This window comes from Grampus griseus (genome assembly GCF_964374135.1).
Source record: "Grampus griseus genome assembly, chromosome: 20".
NCBI lineage: Eukaryota > Metazoa > Chordata > Mammalia > Artiodactyla > Delphinidae > Grampus > Grampus griseus.
Window position 1 is genome coordinate 37,759,493 of NC_139014.1, and position 27,080 is coordinate 37,786,572.

The window sequence follows — 27,080 nt, forward strand, 5'->3', positions numbered from 1 at the left end:
AATCTTACCTCTGGAATCCTATCTTCTAAGTAACGGTGCTCACCAGGCAAGTGACTGTCTTCAAGGCTGCACTAGCAGAGGCCGCCATTTCCCAGGCACCAGCTGGAGAGGACTCAGCGGCTGGAAGACCCTGAAGTTAACAGAGCACAGTCACCACTCTCCTTGGGGGAGCTCCACAGTCATCAACCTCCACACAAACCCCCATTTCTGCTTGCTTTGTCCCCCGGACCCTCCCAGGACCCCAGGGGAGGTAGAAGGGGCCTCCAGCCCACCCCAGTGCCCCAAAGCTTCACAGCCCGCGAGCCTGTCCATAACAGCCCTTCAGAACCAGAGGAGGGCAGAACAAGGCGTGCCCCCAGAGAAAATGACCGCTGCCAGCTACTGAGTGCCCGCTGCATGCCAGACACTCGGTAGCTGCTTCACGGACACCAACTCAGGCAAGCCTCATGACAGCCCCAAGAAGTTGGACCCGCTGCTGTTCCCGTTCCAGAGAACGGGCACTGTGGGAACTCTCCTCGGGCCACAGAGGACCTCGGGGCCCAGCCTGTGCGCCTGGCCACCTGCAGAGCCTTCCCCACGCCCCCCACGGGCCCCGCTGTGGGCGGACGGCCCCCGCCTTCCACGGCAGTGCGCTGTGAGGTCAGGGCAGAGAGCAGCGGGAAGGGGCTCGGGAGCCTCGGAGGCGAGCCAGCCCGAGATGCCCCGTCACCTCTGCCCTCCCGGCCACGGCGTCCGTGCAGGTCACCCTCTTGCAGCCGACGCCGGCGGGAGTCCACAGTGGCACTGGATTTTCCAGCTGGGATTAAGGGCACTGCTGTGAGTCGGCCCACATCACAAGTCTCCTGGGGCAGCGCCAGCAGTGGGTTTAGAAGCACACGGACCTGGGCTCCAGTCGCAGCTCCGCCCCTCACGAGCTGTGTGACCTTGGGTGCGTCACTTCCCGGCTCAGGGCTTCTGCTCGCTCTGATAGCGGTGGCCTGGCTGGTCCCTCTTCACTCCAGGCTCCCACCGCAAGATGCCCAGTCCTCAGGCCCTGCTTCCCCACCCTCGTTGCTCCTAGAGCAGCAGCCAGCGGCCCTGCCGTTGGCCGCTCTCAGCCGTTTCCTTCTAAAGCCAGTGGAGGCTCCATCCCAGACCCCATCGCGCAGCTGGACTCCCCACGGCGAGGACCCGTTCCCGGGTCACTGACCTTGTCCTTGCCCTGGAGTGGACACCCGCTGTGCCCGGCCCTGTGTGCTGGGTCTCGGTTTCAGTCATTCCAACCTGCGCAGCCCACCCTGAGGGACAGACGGGGAAACTGAGGCTGGGGGAGGTGAGGTCCCTCGTGCCGGGTCTCCGAGAGCAGAGGAGGTGTCACAGGGCCGTGGGGAGGGAAGGGGGCGGTAAGCAGGGGAGCACCTGCCCTCCCCGCTTCCCGTGGTCACTCAGCCCGCCTGCCCCAAGCCCCTCAGCCTCTGACTCCCTGCTTCCTGGAAGGGGCGTTCTTCTAGGAGGGAAGCAACACCAGCTCCGCTCTACACAGCAGGAGACGGAGGCTCAGATCAGAGAAGGGCCTCGCCCAAGGTCACAAAGCCACAGAGTGAATGGCAGCTTGGGGACAAGAGCCCAGGATCTGACACCCCATCCAGCGCTCCCCCTGCCCCTGCAGTGGCCATGGCCCACGAGACGTGACCCCCAACCCTCTGAAGTTCACCAAACACTTTCCTGGGTGGCGGTCACAGTCCTGGACAGGGGGGGCCGGAGCAGGGGCAACGCCTGCAGGTGACAGGGGTGACTGGATGTAACAGTGAGACTGTCCCTCAGCCTCCCAGCAAGGGCCGTCCTGTCAGCCTGGGGCGAGGCGCTTCCCTTTCCTGCCCGGCCTCCCCAAGGATGTGCCTGTGAAATTCAACCTGGGGGGAGGTGTGCGCTAAGCATGGGCCTGGCACCAGGTGGCTCGGTCGCCACCATCACAGCCTCCCCCGGAGCGGCGGGGCCCAGGCTCCAGTGAGCTCCCAGCCCTGCATTCGAGGCCTGATCGCTCCCCAGCTCCCAGTGGGAACTTCCCTGGGCCTCAGGCTTCTCATCTGCAAAATGGGTAGATCCCACCTGCCTGGGGAGGCTGTGAAGAAGGCAGACCGAGGCCCTGCCGCAGCGTCCGGTAAGCAGCAGACACGCGGTAAGCACCGGTCCTCCCAGCGTTGTCTGAGGGGTCTTCCTGCTCTGACAACCATCGGGGCGCCCGACACGATGGGAAGCTGGGGCACCCCGGACCCTCCCGTGCGGCCTGGTGTGATGCTCTCAGGACGCACCCAACAGGCTGAGCTCTGCGGGTGCAGGGGCCTGGCCGCCCCGCTCCTCTGTGCCAGGGGTGTCATCGCTGGCAGGGGCGCCCAGTAAACACTGGCCACAGCAACCACAGTGACCACGGCCCCTCAGATTCCACGGCCTGGAGACAGGCTGCACGCACCGACACAAGGTTAGGCTGCGCCAAGCGGCCGGGAGGGACAGGTGTCCACTCTCCGAGCCCCGAGGTGAAGCCAGGGCAGGAAGTTCTGGCCCCCACGGCGGATGACAGGTCACGCCAGGCACCAGGGAATGTTTCCGAGGGTATTTTTATCTTGAGAACATCCTTCCCTGGGGGGTAGGGGCAGGAGAGAGACAGGGTGTCCTTGGCCCCAGGCCCTTGGAAGCAGCAGAGGACAGAGACCCCTGGTGCCCTCTGCCAGAGTGGCCATTACATCACTGCCCCATCCCTGGGCTTCCTTGGGTCCCAGGAGCAAGTGGGACCTGGAGGGTCTTGGGGTTTTCTTGGGGCTCCCAGCTCTGCTCAAACTCACTGTGCGACCTAGGGTAGGCCCCTATCCCTCTCTGGGCCTCCCTCTGGCAGGCAAACTTTCCTGAGGGCACCACGGACTTGGCGATGGACCAGGAGTGCCCGCCTGCCAGGGGCGTCCCCACCGGGCAGGAAGACAGCGAGTTAGGCAGCACACACAACGGGCAGGATCGGGGCCGCGGTCAGAGCCCTCGGAGCCCAGGGGAGGTGTCTGACCCAGTCGCGGGCAGGGCCTCCCCGGAGACAGCCCGGCTGAGACCGACCACAGCACAGCGCAGGGCACCCGGGGTCCCCCAGGTCAGGGTGCACATCGGCTCTGCTCTTCACACACTGGGCCTCGGGCAAGTCCCGCCCACCTCGGAGCCTCCCTGTTCCCATCTGCAAACGAGGGGGCTGGCCCTTCCGGTCCCAACATTCAGGACCCTACGGATTTGGGGCTGAGGCGGGTATAGAGAGACAGGCAGGGGCACCCCTGTCACCCTAATAACAGTGAGGGCGGAGGTGTGCTGAGTGCCTGTGTGCACAGGCGTTGCACTGATGCCTGCGGAAATGGAGGCCCGGAGAGGCCCTGTGAGTCATTTCAATGAGCTCGGACTTGACCCCAAGGGCACTGGGGTGCCAGAGAAAGTATACATTCTGAGGCAATACGGCTTGCGTTCCAATCTTGTCTCTGTCCCTTCCTGGGTGACCCTGGGCAAGTCATATAACCTCTCTGAGCCCAGTTTTCTCACCTGTGAGATGGGATTAATAATGTTATCTGTCGATGGGTTCATGATGGGGTTTCATCAAGTTAGTACAAGGAGCTGGAAATTTCCTGGTCCCCCACGCCCTGCCCTCATCACATCTCTGAGCCCCTGACTCACTCTGAAGAGGGGCCGCAGGTCCCTGGAGGGCCTGGACTAGACCTTACCTCCAAGCAGGAAGGAGAGACCAGATGGACAGGATGGGAGGGACCCAGTGCACAAAGGCACCATGGTGTCTATTTTTCTTACGGCTGTAATTTTTCAAGCTTCAACTTAATTCAAGCCTCAGACATTTTCTAAGTGCGCAGAGGAGGGCATGGACCTGAGATAGTGACAAGAAACAGCCTGGGACAAGAAAGACCATGAAAGAAAAGGCTGGAAAATTTGCCAACGTAAAAATATTTATGATATTGCTTATCAAAACCCACTATAAGCTAAATAAAAGGGAAATGATAACATGTCTGTTATGAAAAGGATTGATGTACTTAATATATAAAGGGTTCTTATAAATCAACAAGAGAAAAGCACACAGTAGGAATGATCGTGCGATCCTGCGATCCTCAGTGGGTGACGTCTCAGGAATGTCCACACCTCAAGCCTCAGCCTGAGCTGGCCCCTCACCATGGAAAGCCCCTCTCTGCCTTTCATCTTTCAAGCTCAAAGGATGCCTCCTCCAGGAAGCCTTCCGAGGTTTCCCTGGAACTGCCGCTACTCCTTGCCAGGTCCCCACAACATCTTTCTTGGACCCCTGGAACCAAATGCCTAGCTTCTGTGAGTGCCTGGCGTTGCACCCGAGAATGTTCCGGGTGAGATGGCCCAAGCGTCTCTGACCAAGGAGGAAGTAAGTCACGGAAAAGAGCACGTGTGTCCACAGTCACCAGGCTATGAGCCACGGCTCCAAGCCCAGCACCCAGGGGTCTGGCCTCTGTCCCTCTGCATCCAGCCGCCTCCTTCCTAAGGAGCCCTCTCAGCCAGGGGCTGCCTAGCTTCACAGCAGGCTGGGGCCAGCACGAGGCCTGACAGGCAAAGGCCAGGCAGAACACGGCCTGACCCCCGGCCGCTTGCTGGGGGAGCACAGGGACAGTTGCTTTCTCAGCTTCCCTCCTCTTCCCCTCCTCACTGTGTAAATCTGGCTTTATTTGGGGAACAGAAGATTCACTGGGAGGGCCTGACAGACCTCTGAGGGCTGGGGTTCACCCTGGCACGGGCTGGAGGCCGTGCTCTGAGATCAGGAGTCTGGGAAAACAGGGTGGGCTTCCGGACGACCCACCACTCCACCCAGGGTCCCCTTGCCAGCTCGGCTCCGGCAGCACTGCCAAGGCCTGGGGCCTCCACCCGCACTCGGCGTTCACTCACTCAGCGGACACCTACTGGGCCTCCACTATGTGCAGACACGGCGCTCAGGGCCGAGATCCAAGTGGGACAAGGCGGACAAAAAACATGCCGGGGAGAAAGGAACCCGCGTCATTCCAGAGGCAGGGTGGGCATAGGAAGACCTCTCCGAGGAGGTGACATTTGACTCGAGGCCTCTGGAGGAGAGAACGTGGGAACAGTGTTCCCAGAAGTGGGAACAGCACGGACAAAGGCCCTGAGGCTGGAATGTTGCTCCATGTGTTCAAGGGACTCAAGGGAGGGCAGTGGGGCTGCAGCCGAGTGTGCCAGAAGGGAGAGAAGGTGACGGGGGAGGGAGCGCTCAGAGGGAGAGCCGTCCTGCCTGGGACACACGGCCTGACGCCTGACGGCCAATGGGGGCACGCGAGCCTCCTCTTTCCCATCTGCCAGAGGCTATAACAATCCACATTGCAGAAATGGCTTTCAGAGGAAACGCTTCCACCTCCTGCCTTGCACGAGACCGGGACCGGGGCTCAGTGTGGGAAAGCGCCAAGCCGGAGGGCGCCTGACCTTCTGACCCACTGCAGCCTCCCACGCTTGTGGCCTCAATGCCACACACGCTTTTCCAACCCCACAACTTGAACTGTACACGTGAACACCGTGACACGTGCTACCTCAGCTCACACAGTCGCAACAGACTGGGGCTCAGAGAGGGTAAGCGCCATGCCCAGGGCCACACAGCTGGCCCACCCAGAGCTGGGTGGGATTCATCTGAACCCAGATTCAGGGCCATGGGAACAGAGGCCCGGGAACTGACCACACATACCTGGCCCTGATGTCTCCAGGAGAAACCACAGTCTCTCCAAGGGGCTCAGGACCACCTCCTACAGGAAGCCTTCTGCCTGGCTGCCTCTCCCTCATGGCTAACTGGTGCTGTGGGAAGGCAGGGGCTGCTGAAAGTCCAAGACTGGTGGGGCAGGGGCCTGGTGTCTGGATCCTATGAGGCCCTGCTGTGCTGTGTGACCTTGGCTTGAGCCACCAGCCTTCTCTGAGCCTGCGCCCAGGAAGAGAAGGTATATTTGCGGGGGCATGGTTCCTGGTGCAGGGGGTGTGAGCTGCAGGTCTCTGCCCCAAGCCCAGGAAGGATGGCCACTAAGAGCCCCAGGAAAAGCTTTCTCACACCTGGAGCCTTTATTTAGCACCAACTGTGTGCGCCCCTCAACAATCCTGTGAGACACTGCCCAAAGAGAAAGCAACAGGGTCAGAGAGAGAATGCAGTGCCCCAAGGCCACAGGCCAGTCGGTGCCTGGGGCTGTGCCGTCCTCAGGCAGGGAGTCCTGGGGAGGCTGGGGGCCCGTGGGACACCCCCACACCTGGTCCCGACCTCTGCCAGCTCCAGCTTGCCCTCCTCCACCTCTAAGGCACGTGTTTACATGACTAATGCCTGCCTCAGTTTCCACATCTGTAAAAGGGGCCCAATTCTACTGCCTGCCTAGTACAGCTGTTAGTCTACGCACAGGGTGCAGAGCCGGGACCAGCACACCAACGTGCTCATGGGTGCACACATCCTGCATGGACACACGGCCTGGGGTGCGGGTACGTGTTATTCCAGGAGCGTCGTGGTACGTACACACCTGGCCTCACTTTGTTTCCCCAGAAACAGGTTCTGAGTCAAGGATTTGGGGGCAGGTAGTTTACCTGGGAGAGAGGTGACCAGGGAGGGGCAGCAGCGGGAAGGCAGTGCATGGGAGGCGGGGCTGCAGTGGCCTGGAGTCTGGATATGCTGTGTTTCACTCCACAGCTGTGCAGCCACTCACACAGAGACCAGGGCGCAAGGGACGAAGCTGGCAGCCCGCTGCTCACACCGGGCAGCGCATGTCTGTGCGTCCCTGCTCCCCCGCGGGAACACACCAAAGGCACGTGGGCTGTGTCCTCACGAGAATGCATCTGTGCCTACGTCATGCCAAGGCTGGACACATGGGGTGAGGCTCCGTGCGCCTGCTCTTGCACATGTGTATGCGTATGTGCGAGCTGTGTGTGCGCACACGTGTGCACAAGGTATGGCACAGGCACGCACACACGTTCAGGCTACGTCCGTGTGCACGCACCGAAGCCGCTCACCCAGCCCTGGCCGTGGCTGTGTGGTGGTGAAGATGGTCTGGTCACCTTGGTAACTGGCTGAGCTGGGGCAGCCTTGCTTCAAAAGAAAAAAAAAAAAAAATCAAACCACTGAACACAAAGAAGAGAAGGAGCTGGAGGGCTGTGAGGGTGAGGCGCAGCCCCAGGCTCCGCTCACGGCTCCCACCGCAACCCGGCCCACCTGTCCCAACCCAGCGAGGGCTGCCACAGGTCCCAGGACCCAGCGGGCGGACAGCCCCTGGTGTGGGGGGTCCCTTCAGAGTCCCGGGGAGCCCACCAGGGATGGCAGCAGTCAGGGACTGGGTGGGCCCCCCACTCTACAGACTCACCAAGCCCCGGAAGAGGGCACCCTAGGCACCAGGCACTTTGCAGACCAGGGGACGCTGGGCCGAGCCGCACACAGCCACCCTCTCTGGACAGTTAACGCACTAACGGCACGCGCTGCCTCGTGGCCAGTGCATTAGCCCAGATCGTGTGATGATTTATTCACGAGCTCCTATCCCCTTCCCATCCCCGCGGCCAGCTCGCCAGCCTCGCTGCCTCTGCTGGGTGGGGAGGGAGGGCCCGGCCAGACGCTTCCCTATCTCGCTCGCAAACATTGCACGCTATTTATATCTCATCAGACAGCGTGCACGGGGATGAAACCGCCGGTGCTCTGCACCCCGCGAGCAGCCAGGAGCTGAGACCCCGACACGGGCTGCGTCAGGCAGAAGTGCGAGGTGCTCACACCGGCCTGCGCTCACATCTACAGGGGCTTTGCCCTACCTGCCTCCCTGTGCCCTGAGAAAGCCCTGTGAGGAAGAGTCTGCTGTTGTCCCCATCTGACAGATGAGGAAACTGAGGTTTGGAGAGCCGAAGTGACTCACCCGAGGCCACACAGCCTGTAGGAGGCAGAGCTGGGGACTAAACGCAGCCAAGCCGCCCCAAAGCCTGGGCCTTTACTGCACAGCATTTGACCTCCCTAACTGAGTCCCAGAGCAGCCCTATGACTCCCGTTTTACGGAAGAGGAAACTGAGGCTCAGAGAGGTGAAGTGACTTGCCCAGGGTCACACAGCCAGGAACGGAAGCCAGATGTGTGACCCTGACTGATAATGTGCCCCAATCCATGCCCTGCGCGAACCCCCCTGACGCGTGCAGGGAACAGCCCCAGGGGGATGAGAATGGCTCAGGGCAGTCAGTCCCCACTGCTACCTGAAGCAGAAGCCATGTGGGGCCCCTTCACGTGGTGAGGCGACCCTGCCTCAGAGCCCAGCCCACCTTCCAGACACCAGGGGAGGGCCGCTTGCCTGGTTCTGGTACCTCCAAGGACCCAGCTACCAGCACAGTGTGAAGGGCCCTCGAACCCTAGCGCTGACCTCCGGTCGTCACCCTCACGGAGAAGGTGCCCCTCGCCTGGCCACATTGGCATTAGAGCAGGGAACTCTGGAAAGCCCCTGCCGACCTCCACCCCCTGGGCAACCCCTGACCTTGGCTTCTCCTGAGACCCCGGGAACGGAGCCAGCTAGAGGTCCGGAGGGCAGTGCGGCCGCCTCGCAGCTCCTGTGTCCTCATGCGTACGACAGGCACCAGCAGGCCCTCTGAGGGTGGGGTGGGCACGCAAGACGTGGCACCCAGCACAAGGCCTTCACACAAGAACCCCTCAGCAAGTGGTCATGGCGCTGGCGTTCACGTCGTCTGCAAAGCACGAAGCGGCCCGCCTGCCGAACCACAGAACTGCACGGGCTTTGCGGGGTGCCAGTTCTGAGTTCCAGTTCCAACTCTGCCTCACGCACCTGGCAGCCCCCCTCTGAGCCCTGGTGTCCCTGCCTTGCCCACGGGCCTGTCCAGGTGTGCTCCGGCCTCAGCGAGCCCTTGAGAGCCAGACAGCCCCTCACCCCACCCGACTCCAAGCCAGGGCAGCTGGGACCTCTGAGTGACACCTCGGCCCGGGCCTGGCCGCGGGGGCCCAAAGAGCGACCACGCTACGTATCCCCTCACCCCCAGCCTGGAGCCCTGAGCCTCTAGATCTGACTGTCACCCAGCCCAGGGCCGGGCACGAGCAAGGGCAGATGGCGGTAAGGAGTGCCCATGCTCTCTGGGCATCTGCCACACGCCTACCTGGAACCCAGGGACTTTACCTGGATGTCCTCATTTAAGCCTCACGAGAGTCCTGCTTTGACATCGGAGGAAACCGAGGCACAGGAAGATGGCCTCTGAACATTGGAGACCATGTGGGCTACAGCCCAGACCCCACCCCCTTCTCTGTTCCACCTGTGGGGTGGCAGGAGAGGCCAGCACCAGTGACTGGCAATGTCCTGCAGTGGGGACAGCCCCCTTGACTCTCAGTGGCACCCCCGGCCCCGAGCTTTGGGGAGCCACGTCCTGGCCCAAACGCAGGACCCTCAGTGCTCGGCGTGACAGCTGGAGGGTGGAGCAGTAGGTGCATGGGGGCTGCACTCCCGACCTCTGAAGCCCCATCTGTATAATGGGTGGTAGGGACCAGCCCGGCACCTGGCCAAGTGGGCACTCAGCCGTCAGCTATGGAAGGGAGGGCTGAAGGGGCCCTAACGGCCCAGGGTCCACCAGTCTCCCGCCACTCAAGCCTCCACCTCCTACTGGCAGGTCAACCCAGGCAGGGGTCTGGGGCCCCCAGAGGGGCACTCAAGGTCCCAGCACCGGATTGATGGCCATCGGACCGTGATGGCCCCATAAGCAAGGAAGAAAAGGCACCCCAGGCCTTGCACAAAGGCAGGGAGTCGCAGAGACTCTGTGCCCACGAGGAAGGGCGGCACAGGGGCGGGGGTGAGCAGCGACGCGGGGGCAGACCGCGTGGGGCCCTGAAGCTGGCCTTCTGACGGCTTCCCCATCAGCCACAGCCACACTCCCAGACAGGCTCAGAGGAGCACCTCGGGCCCCAGAAAACCCCTTAACCTTTCTGAGCCTCATGCTTTCCTCTGTAAACGGGGGTAAAGAGAGTACCGGCGCCTTCCGGGGTCACCACAGCAAAGCAACGTGTCGACATCCACCAAAGTCCGAAGCAGCGCGAGCTTCCAGGAACGTCCTTTCCTGAGACCCCGGAGCCCACACCCTCCCTCCAGCCAGGGGTGTCGGGAGCCACAGAACCCACGAGCCAGGGAGACGCTGGGAGCAGAGTGATGGGACAGGAGACCACGAAAGACACGGGGACCTAAAAGTTACCGAGGGTCAAAACACAGAGCACGGGGCGGCACGGCCCTTCCCCACCTGAGCCATCGGTCATAGCCGCCTCACTGGTCACAGCGCACGCGCTCCTCGTGCCCGCTTACACACTCAGACACGCGCCCGCCACAGTCAGGGACCTGCACGGCCGCAGCACACACAGCGAAGCACCCCGCACTGTCTACACAGCCTGCCATTCAGATGGCCCGACCCCGCCTACACGGCTGGTCCCAGGCCCACCCTCTGAACCCACGTGCTTGGGCTCCACCCCCTGAGGATGCTGTGCTGTAAGGAGGGGCACAGAAGGGAGGGTGGGGGTCCATGAGACCCTCCACTCCTGCAGCGCCAGCCCCCAGACCAAGGGGAAGCAGGTGGCTGGGACTCCCTCCGAATCCAGCCACCGGCACAGCCCTGATGGGAGCTCCTGCAGGCTCCTCGGCACTGACAGGCTGATTAGGGGGTGGGGGATCAGCTGTGCCCCCGCCTCCCACCCGGAGCAGCTGCAGCCTTTGTGGGGTGCAGAGAGAGGGGCTCCTGTCCCCTGCCAGCCTTTCTGTCCTCCCAGCAGCAGGCAGACGCCCCCTTCCCTGGGGAGCCCATCCATGCCTGCTGGGCACACACACGTCCACATCTGTGCCCCTCAACTGAGCACCTACTGTGTGCCAGGCCTGCGGGACCCCAGGGTCCCACGGCTCCACTGGGACCCCGAGTGGGTGGCGTGACTCCCACCGCACGCCCACGGGCTCAGGGGGCTCAGCCCCTCGACACAGATCACCTTGGTTCACTGCGATCCACTTTTATGAGGAGACACGTGAAAGAGACACGAGCCCAGCTGCAGTCTGCCAGACCCCGGCCAGCTCCTCCCCAATTCCACGAGGGTCTCTGCTCAGACGGCCCTACCCTCTCACATGTTCCCTGATCACTAATTCAGGAGTCTATGCTCAGTTGCCCACGGACACGTGAGGGCAGGGATTCTCTTTTTTTCTCAAGAGTGGTTTTTAGAGCAGTTTTAGGTTTACAACAAAACTGAGGGGAGGGCACAGAGATTTCCCACACACCCCGACCCCGCACACGCACAGCCTCCCCACCGGCAACACCCGTCCACAGCGGGCTGTCCACAGCGGGACCTTCGCCGCCATCAGTGAACCTGCGCTGACAGGTCAGCATCGCCCGAAGGCCACAGTTTACCTCGGGGCTCACCCTTGGTGCTGTACTTTCTGTGGGTCTGGACAAATGTACAAAGACTTGTATCCACCATGACAGTGTCACACAGAACAGCTCACTGCCCTAAATATCCAGTGCTCTGCCTGTCCGTCTCCCCTTCGCCACCCCGGCAACCGCTGATCTGCCTGCTGTCTCCACCGTTCTGCCTTTGCCGGAACATCATATAGCTGGAATCACACAGCATGTAGCCCTTTAGGACCGGCTTCTTTCACTGAGTCATATGCATTTAGGGTTCTTCCACGTGTTTCCATGGCCTCACAGCTCATTTCTTTTTAGTGCTAAAAGATACTGCACTGTCAGGATGGACCACGGTTTATTTATCCATCACCTACTGAGGGACATCTTGGTTGCTTCCAAGTTTTGACAATAACCAATAAAGCTGCTGTGAACACCTGCCTGCGGCGTTTGGTGTGGATGTAAGTTTCAGCTTCCTTGGGTAAATACCAAGGGTTAGAGTTAGGGTTGCTGGGTCACACGGTAAAGTGTGCTTAGTCTTGTAAGAAACTGCTGAACTCTTCCGAAGTGACTGCAGCGTTTTGCATTCCCATCAGCAGTGATGAGGGTTCCACGTCTTCACCAGCCATTCTGAAGGTATGTGGTGGTATCTTACTGTTGTTTTAACTTACATTTCCCTGCTGACAAATGATGTGGGGCACCTCTTCTTTTTTTTTTTAATATTTATTTATTTGGCCACATGGGGTCTTAGTTGAGGCACACGGGATCTCTCTTTGTGGCACGTGGGCTTCTCTCTAGTTGTGACGTGAAGGTTTTTCTCTCTCCAGTTGTGGCACGCGGGCTCCAGAGCGCGTAGGCTCTGTAGTTTGAGGTACGCGGGCTCTCTCGTTGATGTGCACAAGCTCAGTAGTTGTGGCATGTGGGATCTTAGTTCCCTGACCAGGGATCAAACCCACGTTCCCTGCACTGGAAGGCGGACTCTTTACCACTGGCCCACCAGGGAAGTCTCTAGAGCATCTTTTCATATGTTTACTTGCCATCTGTATATCTTCTTTGCCGAGGTGTCTGTTCACATCTTCGGCCCATTTTTTCCTATTGTCTGTTTGTCGTTTGTTCTCTATTGTTGAGTTTCAAGAGTTCTTTATTTTGGATAACAGCCCTTCATCAGATGTGTCTTTTGCAAATATTTTCTCCCTGTCTGTAACTTGTCTTCTGATTCTCTCAACGTTGTCTTTCCCAGAGCAGAAGTTTTTAATTTTCATGAAGTCCAGCTTGTCAATTATTTCTCTCACAGATCATGCCTTTGATATTGTACCTAAAAAGGCATATACCCAAGGTCATCGAGGTTTTCTCCTTCTCTATCTTCAGGAATTTCATAGCTTTGTGCTTTACGTACATTTAGGATCCATTTTGAGTTAATTCATGTGAAGGGTGTGTGGTCCGTGTTTAGATTAACTTCTTTGCGTGTGGACATCCAGTTCTTCCAGCACCATTTGTTGAAAGACTATCCTTGCTCCACTGTGTTGCCTTTGCTTCTTTGTCAGCGATCTGTTGACTATATTTGTGTGTGTCTATTTCTGGGCTCTCTACTTTGCTCCATTGATCTGTCTGTCCTGTTGCCAACCCCACACGTCTTGATCGCTGTAGCTTTATAGTTAAGTCTTTTTTAAAAAATAAATTTATTTATTATTTTTAAAATTTATTTATTTTTGGCTGTGTCGGGTCTTCGTTGCAGTACGCAGGCTTCTCATTGCGGTGGCTTCTCTTGTTGCGGAGCACAGGCTCTAGGCGCACGGGCTTCAGTAGTTGTGGCATGTGGGCTCAGTAGTTGTGGCTCACAGGCTCAGTAGTTGTGGCGCATGGGCTTATTTGCTCCGTGGCATGTGGGATCCTCCCGGACCAGGGCTCGAACCCGTGTCCCCTGTATTGGCAGGCGGATTCTGAACCACTGCACCACCAGGGAAGTCCCTATAGTAAGTCTTTAAGTCAGTTAGTGTCAGTTCTACAATTTTGTTCTTCTCCTTCAGTACTGTGTTGGCTGTTTTGGGTCCTTTGCCTCGCCATATAAACTTTAGAATTAGTTTGTCGATATCCATAAAATAACTTTCTGGGATTTTGATTGGGAATGCATTGAATCTATAGATCAAGTTGGGAATAACTGATGTCTAACAATATTGAGTCTTCCTATCCGTGTACATGGAATATCTCTCCATTTATTTAGTTTTTCTTTGATTTCATTCATCAGGGTTTTGTTGGATTTATACCTCGGTGGTTTATTTGGGGGGGAGGGTGCTAATAGAAATGGTATTGTGATTTTCATTTTAGATTTCACTTTTCACTTGTTTACTGCTGGTATATAGGAAACTGATTGACTTTTGTACATTAACCTTGTATCCTGCAACCTTGCTGTAACTGCTTATTAGTTCCTAGAGTTTTCTTGTCGATTTTTTCATATTTTCTACATAGATGATCATGTCATTCGTGAACAGAGACAGTTTTGTGTCTTCCTCCCCAATACGTATACCTTTTATTTCCTTTTCTTGTCTTATCTCATCAGCCAGGATTTCCAGTACGATGTTGAAAAGCACTGGTGAGAGAGGACTTCCTTGCCTTGTTCCTAGTGGGAAAGCCAAGCTTCTCATCATTAAGTATGATGTCAGCTCCAGGACTTTTGTAGGTGCCTTTACCAAGTTGAGAAAGTTTCCCTCTGTTCCTAGTTTACTGAGAGTTTTTACTGCAGATGGATGCCGGCAGGGCTTTGTTTCGTCCCCTGGCGTGTCCTGGTGCTTGGAGGCAGTGCCAGCCCATGGCAGGCCCTCCGTGATCGCCTTTGGAAGGAACAGGTGCAGGGTGCAGGGAAGGGGCTAGCGGGGAGAGGGAGACACCACAGCAATGGCCTTGGGTAGGTGAAGGCAGAGGGGCCAAGTGGCCGTGGGGGACAACAGTCCATCCACAGGAAAGGGATGGAGGCACGGTGAGGGGACGCAGGTGGCGGGAGGTGGGAGCTGCAAGGTCCTCCTCTGACTTTCTCAGGAATGAGGAGGCCACACTGTCGGCGGAGACTCCAGGACCCCGGAGAGCCTCAGGAGGCAGGGCCCCCGGACCAAGAGGCCAGGTTCTGGGTGGAAAGGGGGCAGGTCTGGGGCCAGAGCCCCAAGCTTGGAAGCAAGAGAGGGGTCCATGAGGCCCCAGGGCAGTGCAGGCTGCAACTGGACTCAGGGGCTCACGTCCTTTAAGTCTGGTTTCCTGCATGTCCAGGAGGGATAAGGTGGGCTCAGGAGGCAGACGGCAGGGGACCAGGGCACCAGGGGTGGTTCTGACGGGCTCTCTAAGGTCCACTGGCTGGACACTCACCCTGGGAGGCCTCCTGCTGGGCCAGGCCAGAGCCCCTCCCCTGGGGCACCTTCTCTGCTCCACAAGCCCCAGCATCCCCACTTCTGCAGAGACTTCGCTCAGGCCACGCGGATGCATTTCCCCCGGGTCCAAAGTCGAGCGGTGAGTGAATCGGCCACCCTGCTGTCTCCCCAAGCAGCAAAGGTTCGCGTGCAGGTCTGTGGAAAGCCCAGCATGCCCACGACGCAGCTACGGGAGTGGGGGGCTCTCCCGGGACATGGGGCTCTCGGACAGATGTGAGCCCCACCGCTGCCTAAGAAATGGACAGAGGGGGCACGACCCGCACGCCGAGAACTTAAATCTTTCCCTTGCACGAGCCTCCCAGTACAGAGCAGGCACTCAAATAACGGTCTGTCTTTCTATCCTAGTCCGGTGAGGGTAAAAACGAGGGAGACTGGACCAGCCCCATGTCCTGTGGCTGAGGTCACAGGGGATGGAGGGTGGCAGGTCATTCAGTCCCTCCCCCCTTGGGGCCTCAGTCTCTCCACCTGTAAAGTGGACAGGACTCTGAGAACCCTCCTCCATCATCTAGACTTCTGAAACAGTTCTAACACCGGGCACACACAATCACAGTTTGAACGGGGCAAACTTGGCCCCATTTCTCAGAGTAGGGAAGTGAGGCTCAGAGAGGTGAAGCTGCTTGCCTGGAGTCACACAGCAGGGGGGCGTGGGGGGCTGCCCCATTTAAATCCAGGCTAACCTGGCTCATGCCCAACACTGCACCTCCCAGATCCTCAGCCCAGGTCTCGGCCTGCCCTCAAGGGAGAGCCCTTCTCAAAGGCCCCTGTGCCTTTGGAGGCGCCGGGGGCCCAGCCGTGGGGCTCCCCGGTCTGGCCACCTGCCTCCCTCAGCACCCCATCTCTCAATCCCTGCTCCACTCCTGGCCAGTACATTTTGAGAATTAAATGAGATGATGTTCGGGAAAGCACTGAGCGCAGCGCCTGGCACCAGAAGACGCCAAGGAAACAGTCATTTTCATTGTTTTGGGCGCCAAGTCTCAGCGAAACACCGCGGCACTCCCTGAGAAATAAAGGCGCCCAGTGACACCACAGGCTGCTGAATCCACCACCAAGGCGGGCATTTTGCTGGAGCCCCCAAAATATCCTGACGGTTGCCAGGAGCCAAGGGAGGGGGCTGAGGACACCCAGGCCCCCGGGGCACACGGCCTCAGTCCAGGGTATCACAGTGGCCTGTCAGCTCACCAGCCATCTCCAGAGGGACTCTGCCTGGTGGCCCAGGGATGGGGCCAGGGCAGGGGGGCCAGCAGGAGTGAAACCCAGCCCTCTCCCTCCAGTGAGGAGAGTGCTGGGGGGTTTTTAATCAATTTATTTATTTATGTTTGGTTGCACTGGGTCTTCGTTCCTGTGCGCGGGCTTTCTCTAGTTGCGGTGAGCAGGGGCTACTCTTCGTTGCGGTGCGCGGGCTTCTCACTGTGGTGGCTTCTCTTGTTGCCGAGCACCAGCTCTAGGCGCGCAGGCTTCAGCAGTTGTGGCACGTGGGCTCAGTAGTTGTGGCTCGCAGGCTCTAGAGCGCAGGCTCAGTAGTTGTGGCGCACGGGCTTAGTTGCTCCGCGGCATGTGGGATCTTCCCGGACCAGGGGTCGAACCAGTGTCCCCTGCCTTGACAGGCAGATTCTTAACCACTGTGCCACCAGGGAAGCTTGCAGGGAAACCAAGACACCTGAGGAGGCCCCTCGGGCTCCAGGCGCAGACAGACTGCTAGAGATGGGCTGGGCTGCTATGCGATCTCTCTGAGGCCCAGTGTTGGCATCTGGAAATAGGGCAGCTGCTTCCCACCCCTGGGGCTAGCCATGAGGACCCAACGGGATATATGGCAGGGGCACCCACCCAACTCCCAAAGACCTCAACCTGGGGGAGGGCAAAGGTCAGGGAAATGACCACTCTGCCAGGAAGGGAACGACAGGAAGGGGTTTCAACAGGAAGAAACGCTGCACTGGCTCTAAAACAGACGCGGTGGAGGCCACAGTGGGACCCAGGCACGCTCAACTCTCCAAGGGGCGGGGACCACCCCGGGAGGGCGCAGCGGTGGTAGCTCTAAAAGCTACAAAGGCACAAGCCCTCCGACCCAGCAGGGCCGCTTCTGGACTTCTTGCTTGGACAGCGCTGGCACGAGGACCTCAGTACCCAGGTGATCATGGCAGCGTTACACGTGATAACAGCCGAGGGCTGGAGGGGCCCTGGAACGAAGCATACCGTATCTGCCTGTGTCTCCAAGATACGTTGCTAAAAAATACGTTTTTCTTAAAAAAGAAAAAGTCGAGACACAGGGCAGCATATCCAGGTTGACCACGTGTAACGGGTTGAGTGACGGCTCCCCCAAAAGATATGTCCACCCAGCCCAGTGCCTCTGAATGTGAGTTTGTTTAGATAAAGGGTCTGTGCAGGTGTAACTAAGGATGTGGAGATGAGACCATCCTGGATAAGGATGCCCTGAGTCCAATGACAAGCGTCCTCATGAGAGGAGAGAAGACACAGGGAGCAGAAGGCCACGTGAAGACAGAGGTGCAGACTGGAGGGACGCCAAGGAACCCCGAGGGCCGCAGCAGCCCCGGCAGCCGGGAGAGAGGCCCGGGGTGGATCCTCGGAGGAAGCGACCCTGCCGACATCTTGATTTCAGACTCTGGCCCCCAGAACGGAGAGACGATCATCTGTTTTGTTTTAAGCCCCAGTTTGTGGTGACTTGGTATGAAAGTAGTACAGAGCCCACCCGCTCCCCCCGTCACCCCACTTCTGTCTTCTCCTCTGGACCTGGCTGATGGACCACCCCATAGGACGGCTGCCCCTCGCAGGGCAGGGCAGACACGTCGGGTGTGTGGGTTTGCTCAACCACCTCGCCTCGTGTCGCCAGTTCCCAGAGGAGGAGACTGAGACCAAGGGCTCGGGCCACAGCCCCCAGGGGCGCTGCTCCCCCTTCACTCCCCATCCACCAGTGCTCGATCTGTGGCAGGGTGACTGGGGGACCCCTGAGGCCCACCAGGAGGGCAGCTGGGTCGGGACAGGACCCGGGGCCTGGTCACCTGGCTCTGGAGCCTCAGGGCTGGGGCATCTGCTGTAGGATCGGGGCCAGAGCCCACAGGTGCCGCAAGGCTCTGGCTGGCAGGGCCGGCAGAGGAAAGGAAGAGGGTGGCTCGGGTCTCCTCTGCTGTGAAGCCCCGAGGGAGGGGCTGGGCCGTTCCGGGGCTGTCCGGGGACTTTCGGAGGCACTGCCTCCAGTGGTTCTGAAGGCTCCTGGGGCCTGGGGTGGGGGTGGGGGCAACTTGGCTGCCCCAGCCGGGCAGGTGCTTCCGACAGCTTGAGGCACAGCAGGCCGAGGTGACGGGCACGGTGAGCCTCCGGCCTGTGTGGCAGAGGGGCCGGGGGCAGGGAGAGCGGAGGCTGCCCTGACCGCAGAGCTGAAGTGGCAAAGGGATGAGAAAGCAGATGCCCAGGCGGGGCACGATGCCCACGTCCACTTCACACGCGGGGTCACTGAGGCCCGGGGCCAGCACAGGGGTGACCAACACCCCCTCGAACTTAGCCTCTCAGACCCTTTCCACAGGGCCCTCAGTGGAGCCAGGCGGGGCGGCCCTTCCAGGTGACAGGAGTGACGGTGCTGGCACCCGACAGGAAGCTCAGAGGTGGGGGGGGGACCGAGTCCCCAGCAGAGGCCTGCCCTTGCCGAGGACCTCGGACGCGCAGCCTGGACCGTGCCTTCCCTGCGGGACTCGAGCACAGCCTCAAATTTGTCCACGCTGGGCCGGGTGGGCCCTGAGGCCAGAGGGGACGGGGCCAGCCCAGGGTCAAGGACTGGGCTGCAGCAGGGTGACCTCCCCGTGGTGGCTGCACTGCTGGGGAGACCGAAAAGGGCAGGTTCCCAGGCTCCACCCCAGCCCTCGGAACCAGAATTTCTGGGGACGGAGCCAGGAGATCTGCATTCTCCAACCGCTTCCCGAGGGGTCTGAGGAAGGAGGGACCCCAGCAAAGATTCAGCACCTCTCCCGGGAGTAAGACACGCCAATTCTGCAATTCCAGGTTCTCTGTCCCAAAGAGGCCACAACTCCACGACTCAGCCCATCGCCCAGGAACTCGGGTGGCTGAGTGCTTTCCTAGACTCCACAGCTAAGATTCTGTGGTCCCAAGACTCTGAGACTCAGCCCTCGGGTCAATCAAAGGAGAGAGGATGAAGCCCCCGAGTATGGGGCCTGGGGCAGCAGCAGGGACAGCAGGGACGGGAAGATGAGAAAACACGGAAACAGGGAGGGGGAGACAGACAGAGAGAGGGCGCTGCAGCTGCTAGCAGGTGTGCACAACTACATCCACATGTTTGTTAAACACTCAGACAATCTAAAAGGTTCTCTAATGAGTCCCCTCAAAAGCATAACGCTTTGGGGTGGGGGTGAGGGGGAGACAAGGTTTGAGAAAAAGAAATTCATTTTCTGTCCTTACGATCGTGCGATGCTTTACCGTGAGCATGTTAACACGCTTGTCATTAAAAACTGTGATAATTAGCAAGAGAATATGACAAACTCTGTGCTTCCTTAAGTGTCTGTTTACTGGTTTCTTTACCCTCCCCCAATCCAGACATCAGTCCCCAGCCCCCAGCCCCAGGCACAGGGTAAAAGCAAAGATACCAGCTCCAGACTCAATAGTCAAAAGCATGAATAAGGCTGAATTCTGACCTCCTCAGGGCCTGTGTCACTAAGATTCACCAGGCAGAGACCTCTAGGCCTCTCTGAGAAGGAAAGGGAGAGGCCAGCAGGGAAAGACATGTCCAGGGGCTGGTCCCCAGGGCCTTGTGCGAGGGGGTCCAGGGCCCTGCCCACACCCTGCTTCCACAAGGCCACGGGCCAGGCCCCTGCGAAGCCCCACCTTTGAGCCCCCTCACCTGCCCCGGATCCCGGTCCCCTCGGGAGTCGCCGGCTTCCATCCACCTCTGCTCGTCGCGCGACCCAGCCAGGCCCCGCGCTCTCTGGGCCTTGCCAACCTCTCATCCTGAGAAGGGGCTGGACGGAGCCAGCTCCCCGCGGGGCCCCCAGTCCTCCTAGCCCCCCCTGGCCCGGCTTGGCCTGGAACCAAGAGCCCACAGGCACAGGGTCGGGGGCAGGGGGGTGGCGCGGCTGCTACCTCCCAGAACGCCAGCTGCCGGCAGCGATTTATTTTTGCCTTAAGTGCCGGAGAATTGCAGGGCTGGAGCCGCCAGCTCAGGGGGCTTGGGCTGCAGCTGGAAGGAGAGGGAGGTGGGCAGGGTGGGGGGCGCACAGCCCCTCCGTGACCTCGGCCGTTCACGCACACGCACACACACGCGTGCGTGCACACACACAGAGCTCGGTACCTCGCTATCTCCACATGCCCCCCCGCCCCCCCGCACCAGCCCAGCTCTGCTGGCGAAGCCACCAAGCAGCTGTGAGGAGGCTTCGGGGGAAGAGGGTCCCAAGCGCTGTCCCCCACTTGCTGCCACCTCTGGCCGGGGCTGCCCTCTTGGGCCGCAGGCTGCCCACTCCCACCGCGGGGACGTCCTCACAACGTGGGGCCACAGCCCCAGGCGAGCTGCAGGGGGCCCGGCTCCGCCCCAGAGGGGAGCTCAGGAGACAGGGCCTGCCCTGCACCCAAGGGAGACCGACAACAAACAGGAGGAAACATAGCGTGGCAGGCTGCGCTAAGTTCCACGGAGAGGAAAGCCGAGAAGGCGCGGGGAAGGGAGGCTGCCGTGTTGCCCAGGGAGCCGAGAGAGGCGCGGGGAGTAGGCGGCGTCTGGGCAAGAGCTGAGAGCAGTGAGGGAGGGCCCCGTGGAGCTCCGGCGAGGGCAGCTGGGGGCACGGGGCAAAGGCCCAGGCCGAGGAGGCACCGCGGGCGGGAGGCCGGCGGCCTGGGCGCAAGAGGGGAGTGCAGGCGGCAACAGGGCCAAGCTGCAGGCCCGGCGGACCAGGGTGAGGAGGGTCCAGACCCCAAGACCCTAGAGGCCACGCCAAGGGAAACGTGGCTGGCGCTGCAGGGCTGAAGGCTAGTCAGGGGCTGGACCAGGGTCCCCAGGGCGCCCACAGCCTCACGCGGCCTTTGCAGCTGCTACTTCAGCAGCTGGGCAGGAAGCCTCGAGATGCAGAACATCGGTGGGGTGAGAGGAGGAAGTGGGTTGGGGAGGGGGTAGAGCTGACACACTAGGAGGGGGAGGCCCTCTTCTCCCATAGAACCCTCGCCTACCCTCTCTGGGCCTCAGTTTCCCCCCTGTCCAAGGGAAGGCTGGACTGGATGGCGGATACCAAGGCTCTGGCGTCGCAGAGGCTCACATGCCCTCCTCCATGGAGCCCCGCCTTTCCGCACCCCATTTCTGTTGAGACTCCCCCAAAGGCACACACAGAGGTTCACATTTCCACTCTCCCATCCTGGGTGCTCTCAGAAGCCTCCCCACCCGGCGCTCTGATCCCACTTCACAGATGATAAACTGAGACCCAAGAGAAGTGACCGGGCCACAGTCAGACCCCCGGCCTCGCTCACCCTAGCTGTCTGCCTTAAAGTCTCCCCCGAAAGAATGAGACAAGCGGCCAGGTCAAGGGCCAGGTCTCCATTTACTCAACACCCATTTATTAGGCACCTTCTGTATGCCACACACTGCACTGGGGCCACAGCTGAGCAGCGGGCCACAGGGCCTCCACCCCAGGAGTTCACAGCCCCACCACAGCCCCCAGTGAGGCCTCAGCCACAGAGAAAACAGCCCAGACACAGACCCACCAATTATTTACTGAGCACCTACTACACGCCAGGCCTTAACCAGGTCCCGAGGACACAGCAACCTGGAATCTGGGATGGCAGGCAGGCACCAGGGCCCGTAGGGGACCAGTCCTGGGCGGGTAGGGGGGCAGCCCCCACAGACAGTGGGGCACACGGATGCATTCTGCGCAGGCTGTCTGTGGGATGCAAGAAGGCGGGCTCTGGGTCCGAGCCGCGTTCCAGTCTCTCCCAGAGCCTCCCTGGCCTCACGGAGCTACTGCCATCCTCTGCACTAGCAGACCATTAGGAAATTAAATCAGCCGGCAGAGTGCTGGGCCCTCAGCCAGTGCCCAGAGAGGGCTCCAGTTCTGCCCTCGGCCCCAGATCCTCTGGAAAACCCTCCTGCCTGGCCAGCCCCACCCCCAGCCCCAGCCCCACGGCTCCTCTGAAGCCTCCGGGCCTCCTGCCCTGCCTGCGGCCCAGTTTCAGCCTGGCTTTCTTTCATCTCTGGCCTTCCCCTGGCTGCCTCCCTGCCACACTGCCAACTCCCCTGGAGCAGCCATCCCGTGGACCGAGCCCACATGTCGCACACCTTCCGAGTGGCCAGCCAGCCTCTACCCCTCTTGCTGCCCACGAGCTGCCTCTCTCCCAGCCTCTCCTCCATGCCAGCCCGAGACAGGGCTCCAGCTGCAGCCCCAGGGCAGGGGCAGGTGTGCCCAGGCGTCACTCACAGCAAGAGCCCCGGCAGGGACCCAGCAACAGGCACCAGTTGCACCTGTCGGAGGGACGGCCCAGCCCGAGCTGGGAGCAGTGAGCCCGAGAGTGGACACCAGGTGGGCCCCGAGGGGGCTCCAGCAGCCTCCGACCTGGAGCCAGACAAGGGCCACAGAGGTTGCTGGGAGTGACGATGCAGTTGCTTCCACCCTAGACGCTGTGCCAAGGCCTCCTGGTGCCGGGCCCGGTGCTGCCAGCCGTGGCCCAGGGCACCGGAGGCCTCGCCAGGCCAGAGGCCTGCCCGCAGGCAGAGCCGGTCCCAGTGCTGCATAACTGCAGGGCGCTGCTGTCACTGTTAGTGTTGTTACTGTTACCACCGCTGTCACTATTATTTCACTGCCTCGGGGCCACCAGTGCTACCTTGTCCTGCTCTGGGCAGACTTGAGAGGAGGGACACCACGGCCCTGGGGCAGGAAGCCTGGCAGGGCGGCCCTCTGGCCTGGAGAGAGCTAGGTGGAGGCTTCCGCTCAAAGCCCTGGCTTGCTGTGTGGCTTTGGGCAAGATCCTGCCCCTCTCTGGGCACCTTTTGCTCACAGCACAGCACAGTTCACTGAACATCCTTCCACCAGGCACACACCTCGAGGAGGGGTCCTGAAGCCTGATGGGGTCTGACATGGCAACTGGGCTTGGGAGGGGCGTCCAGGGATAGGCCGACAAACTTAGGCTCTGCCCCTTTGCCTGAGGGAAGGTCCATCCCCTTCAGGGCTGGGAGGGGGCTCTGCTGTGCCCTCATCTGGAGAGGGGGGCACAAGGAGGGAGTCCGGGACTGGAAATTCAGGTCTGCCAGGTGAGTGCCAACACCCAGCATCTATAGAGTGCCCAGTACATGCGCTCAGCGGCACACCCGTAGAGAGGAGGGCCCTCCCCTGTTGTCCAGCACGCTGGAGGCCCCTTCTTGTCCCCAGGGGTGCCCAAGCGCCCTGCTCTCCCTCAGGGGTCTGGGGAGCACATGCTGGAGCCCTTCCGAGGCCCCCTCCTGGAGCTGCCGACACCCGGCCCCCTACCTGGAGGGGAGGGGCCGCCAGAAGGCTGAGGGGCGGATCACGCTGAGGAGTTTCTCTGGGGGTCCCAGCGCGCGCTGAGGGCGCTCTTCTCACAACGGGGGGAGGAGCTGGCCGCAAAGAGACCACACGCCCCCACCGCTCCTCGGGCTCTCCCCTCCCTGGCGCTCTCCAGCCACGCGGTGGCGGTCCAGGGCGGAGACCTGCGATGAGGGGCTGCAGAGGAGCACAGGCAGAGGCTGAGGTCCGAATGGGGCGGCAGCCGGGGCCTGGCCGTCCTCGGCACCTAGGGAGCGGGCGAGGGGTAGGCTGGAGGCTACCGCCTTCTGGGTTCGCACCTTCGAGGAGGCGGCTGCTGATTTCAGCGGCGTGTGGGCGCCTCTGCGCTCCCCGGAGACGGAGCCTGCGAACCCGGGCTCCGCGACGCGGATATGGGGGGCTGGAGGTCCCCAGCACTTTATTCCAGGGTCCGTCCTGGGCACGGGGAGCAGAGAAGGACGGAGCAAAGGTCCCAGGCAGTGCAGGGCTCCCGGATGAAGAGCTGCTGGGGAAACGGGGAGCAGGGTGGCCCCGGTCTCAGCAGATCCAGGCCGCGGGGAGGCAGGAGAACCTCCCAGAACCAAAGACCACCTCCAAAGAGACACTTTCCTGTGACCTCCAGTCCTGAACACAGGTTTTAAAAATGTTCACATGACATGTGCACACTCCACCGGAACAGGCAGCACAGACACCCACTGGGGCCTCAAATCCCATGCGAAGCCCCGCAGGAACTCCCCACCCAGTTGCCGCTGGTTCCCCCGCCCCGCGCCCCTCCCCGCGCCCCAGGACAACCAGAGCAGACGTCAGCACTGTGAGGGGACCCCGGCCCTGAAACCCGCGGGGCCTCTCAGCCGAGCGACCACCCCTGAGCGATCAAGGCCGACTTGTACAAGCGAAAAAAGGTGCGGCTGGACTCCTCGGCTGGCGCCCTCGAGTGCCAGAGGACCACACCGTTTCCAGAATATCTTTACTCCAACAGAGCGCAGGAGGTGGGAAAGACCGACGACTCCAAGGACCCGCAGCCCTTGGGCCTGGGGGCATTTGCCGGGCCGCCCGTAGTCCGCGCCCCGGTCGGGGGGTCTCCGGGGAAGGTCACTCGTAAGACTGACACCGCCTGCGGAAGCGCCTCCCCACGCTCCCTCCCGAGCCCCCTCGTGCGAGGCGTTCAGAGGGGGGCCGAGGGCGCCTCAAAGTTTCCCGGAGCGCCCCCAAGACGAAGGTTAGCAAGGAGCAAAGTTCCCTGGCGGCGGTGGCTGGAGACATGGCAGAGGAGAAAAGCTCGCAGTCAGCATTTCCTGCTAACGCTCACCAGGGAGGGGGAAGAAAAAAAAAAAAAAAAAGCAGAAAACGAGAGGTCGAACAGACCCCGCCGCCCCACCTTCCCAATTGCTGCACCTCCTCGTGCTCGCTCGGCCGGGAAGGGGGCCCGCGAGGAGCTGGAGCCGGGTCCCCCGGCGCTTACCTCGGTCAGTGCCCCGGGCGCGGCGCGCTCCGCGTCCTCCGAGCTCCGGGCGGCCGTTCCTGGCCCCGGCAGCCGCCGCGCTGCCTGCATCGCCGCCGCCGCCTCAGGGCAGCCCCCGGGGGCGCTCCATGCTGAGGGGAGCGTCTGTGCGGGGCGCCAATCGCCCCGGTCCGGTCGCGGGGCGGGGGCGCGCGCCTGGACGGCGCCCCCAGTCGCGGGGCGCACGCTCCGGTCGGCGCGGCTGGCGTCCGTCCCTCCGTCCCGCGGCGCGTGCGGCCGACCCACCCCCTCCCCCGCCGGCTGTTATCTGATCCCGGGCTGGGCCGGGCGCGCTCCCCCACGCCCAGGCGCCCCGCGTCTCCACGCCCGCTCCGGCCCCTCCGGCTACTCGCCCTCGCCCTCGGCTGCCGTTCCCGGGAAGGCGGTGGCAGCGGCAAGGCCCGGAGAAGGCGGGGAGAGCGCAATGGAGGGCGAGGAGGCGGCGGGAAGCTGAGGCTCGGCGCGCACCCAGCTCCGCGCCCGGCTGTCACCAGAACCCAGCTCGGCAACAACTCTAACTCTCCGCGGAGAGAACGCCCGCCCCGCGCCGTGCCGCCGCTGCCCCCGCCCACCCAGCCCAGGCCTGGCCCGGCGTCCCCGGCCCCGGCCCCCCTCCACACACAGACACACGGCCAGCCACTTGCGCACTGGAGCGCGCGCGCGCGTGCACACACACACACACGGAGGCATGTCCGCCCAGAGACCCACACAGGTGCATGGCGAGCGCACACACAGGAAAGGAAATCTTGCACACACACGTGTGCACACAGCCGAGTACACAAGCTCAGGCATCTGGATCCACACATGCAAAATGCATGCCGTGACATGCATGATGGTTGCAGGTGCAATACACACTCATACATGCACGTGCAAGGGTGACAGCTGCAGGAGGGCACATGTGCACACAGGTCCCAGCTTGTACATTCCCATGGACTCCTTTCCCGTTGCACCCCAGGCATGCACACTCGGACACAAGCGTTTTCCCCTCTTTAATAGCATCTCTCTCCTCATCTGGCGCTCTGCTTGGCTTTTTCCTCTCCTGCTTTCTCTGTGCTCCTCCCCCTGCCCGCTTTCTCTGCAGACCTGACCCCCATGTGACCCTCTTCTCTTGCCACCCCTGCCTCTGCCTCTTCCCAGCCTGTCCCCACAAGCCCTGCCCTCCAAGCCTCCTGGGGCCTATTGTCTGGGCCTCAGATCTCTCAGCCTTGGGCAGGGCCCAGCCTTTCATCCCGGCAGACAGACCTGCCCAGCTGGGCCTTGGCCTAGGGAGACCCCATTTTATCGCCAGGCCGACCCCTTGCTCAGCTCTGGGGCCACAGATTTCGGCCAAGGAGGCAGGTTTGTGCTCAGCACACAAGCCTCAAAGGGCTCTCTGGCCCCCTCAGCCTCCAGCTTCCCCTTTAATGTGAAATATAATTATGTGTCTGCACAGCAGGGAGACTGGCTGCAGGATTCTAACCGAGGAGGATGGCTTTCTGGCCGCCGCCCAGATCGCTGACGGCTCAGACAGAGTGGTCTGCAGTCCCCACCAGCCCCAGGCTCCCGGCCCCAGGCAGCTGGTGGGTTCGGCCTGGCCGAGGCCACCCGGAAAACTCACCCCAGGCTGTCCAGACTTGGAGCCACACCATGTCCTCTGTCCAGCTGCAGAGGCAGATCCCCTCGCCTCTCCGTGCCTCACTTTCCTCGCCTTCGTCCTGCAGCTGCAGTGAGAACTGAGGACAGAGCACACCTGACGGCCTTGGCAGGCTCACGGCTGGGTAGATGCCGGCCGCTGACCAAGCGCTCGCTCTCGAAGACACTTCATCGTCACCACGACAGTGGCCCTATTTCACAAGTTCGGGAGCATATCTGTCCCCAGTATGAGAGCCCCTGCCCCTTGCCTTGACGGCTGCGAGGGACTACAGCAGAGAGAAGGGGCATCCCAGTAGATTCCAGCCCCATGCCCCCAACCTGTTCTGCCCGACTGGTATGCAGTGTCCTGGTTTTCTCCTCCTCAGAGGCCAGCTCCCGGGGGACCAAAAGCTCTCAGGAAACTTTTCCTCCCTCTCCCTCTCACAGTGACCGCGGAGGGAAGTGGCTCAGCTCCCCACCCTCCCCTGCCCAGTTTCCCAGAGGACACGGTTCTACCGTAGGAGGAAGGGGCCCCAAGACACCCATCCTGGGTCCCCAGAGGAGCCGGGATGCCCCGCAGCTGGGAGACGCTTCCAGCAAATGGTCGCAGCTGGGGAATGGACAGGAGTACCTTGGGGCAACACTGGGTCTAGGATTGTGGCAGCTCTTGG

At 61.1% G+C, this 27,080-nt stretch overlaps 1 protein-coding gene across 2 annotated transcripts in view; it reads right to left on the reverse strand.

Moving 5' to 3' along the window:
* Positions 1–24,867, reverse strand: part of KCNJ12 (potassium inwardly rectifying channel subfamily J member 12) — a 33,274-nt gene extending 8,407 nt beyond the window's left edge. The window contains exons 1-2 of one of the 2 annotated variants that reach the window (XM_082679637.1): positions 24,760–24,867; positions 9–130 (exon numbers count right to left, since the gene is read on the reverse strand). The gene's annotated coding sequence lies outside the window, so the exon portion shown is untranslated. Of the gene's footprint in view, positions 1–8; positions 240–24,759 lie in introns of those variants that run through there. The other variant, XM_082679638.1, reaches the window with a different exon arrangement.
* Positions 24,868–27,080: the final 2,213 nt, after the last annotated feature.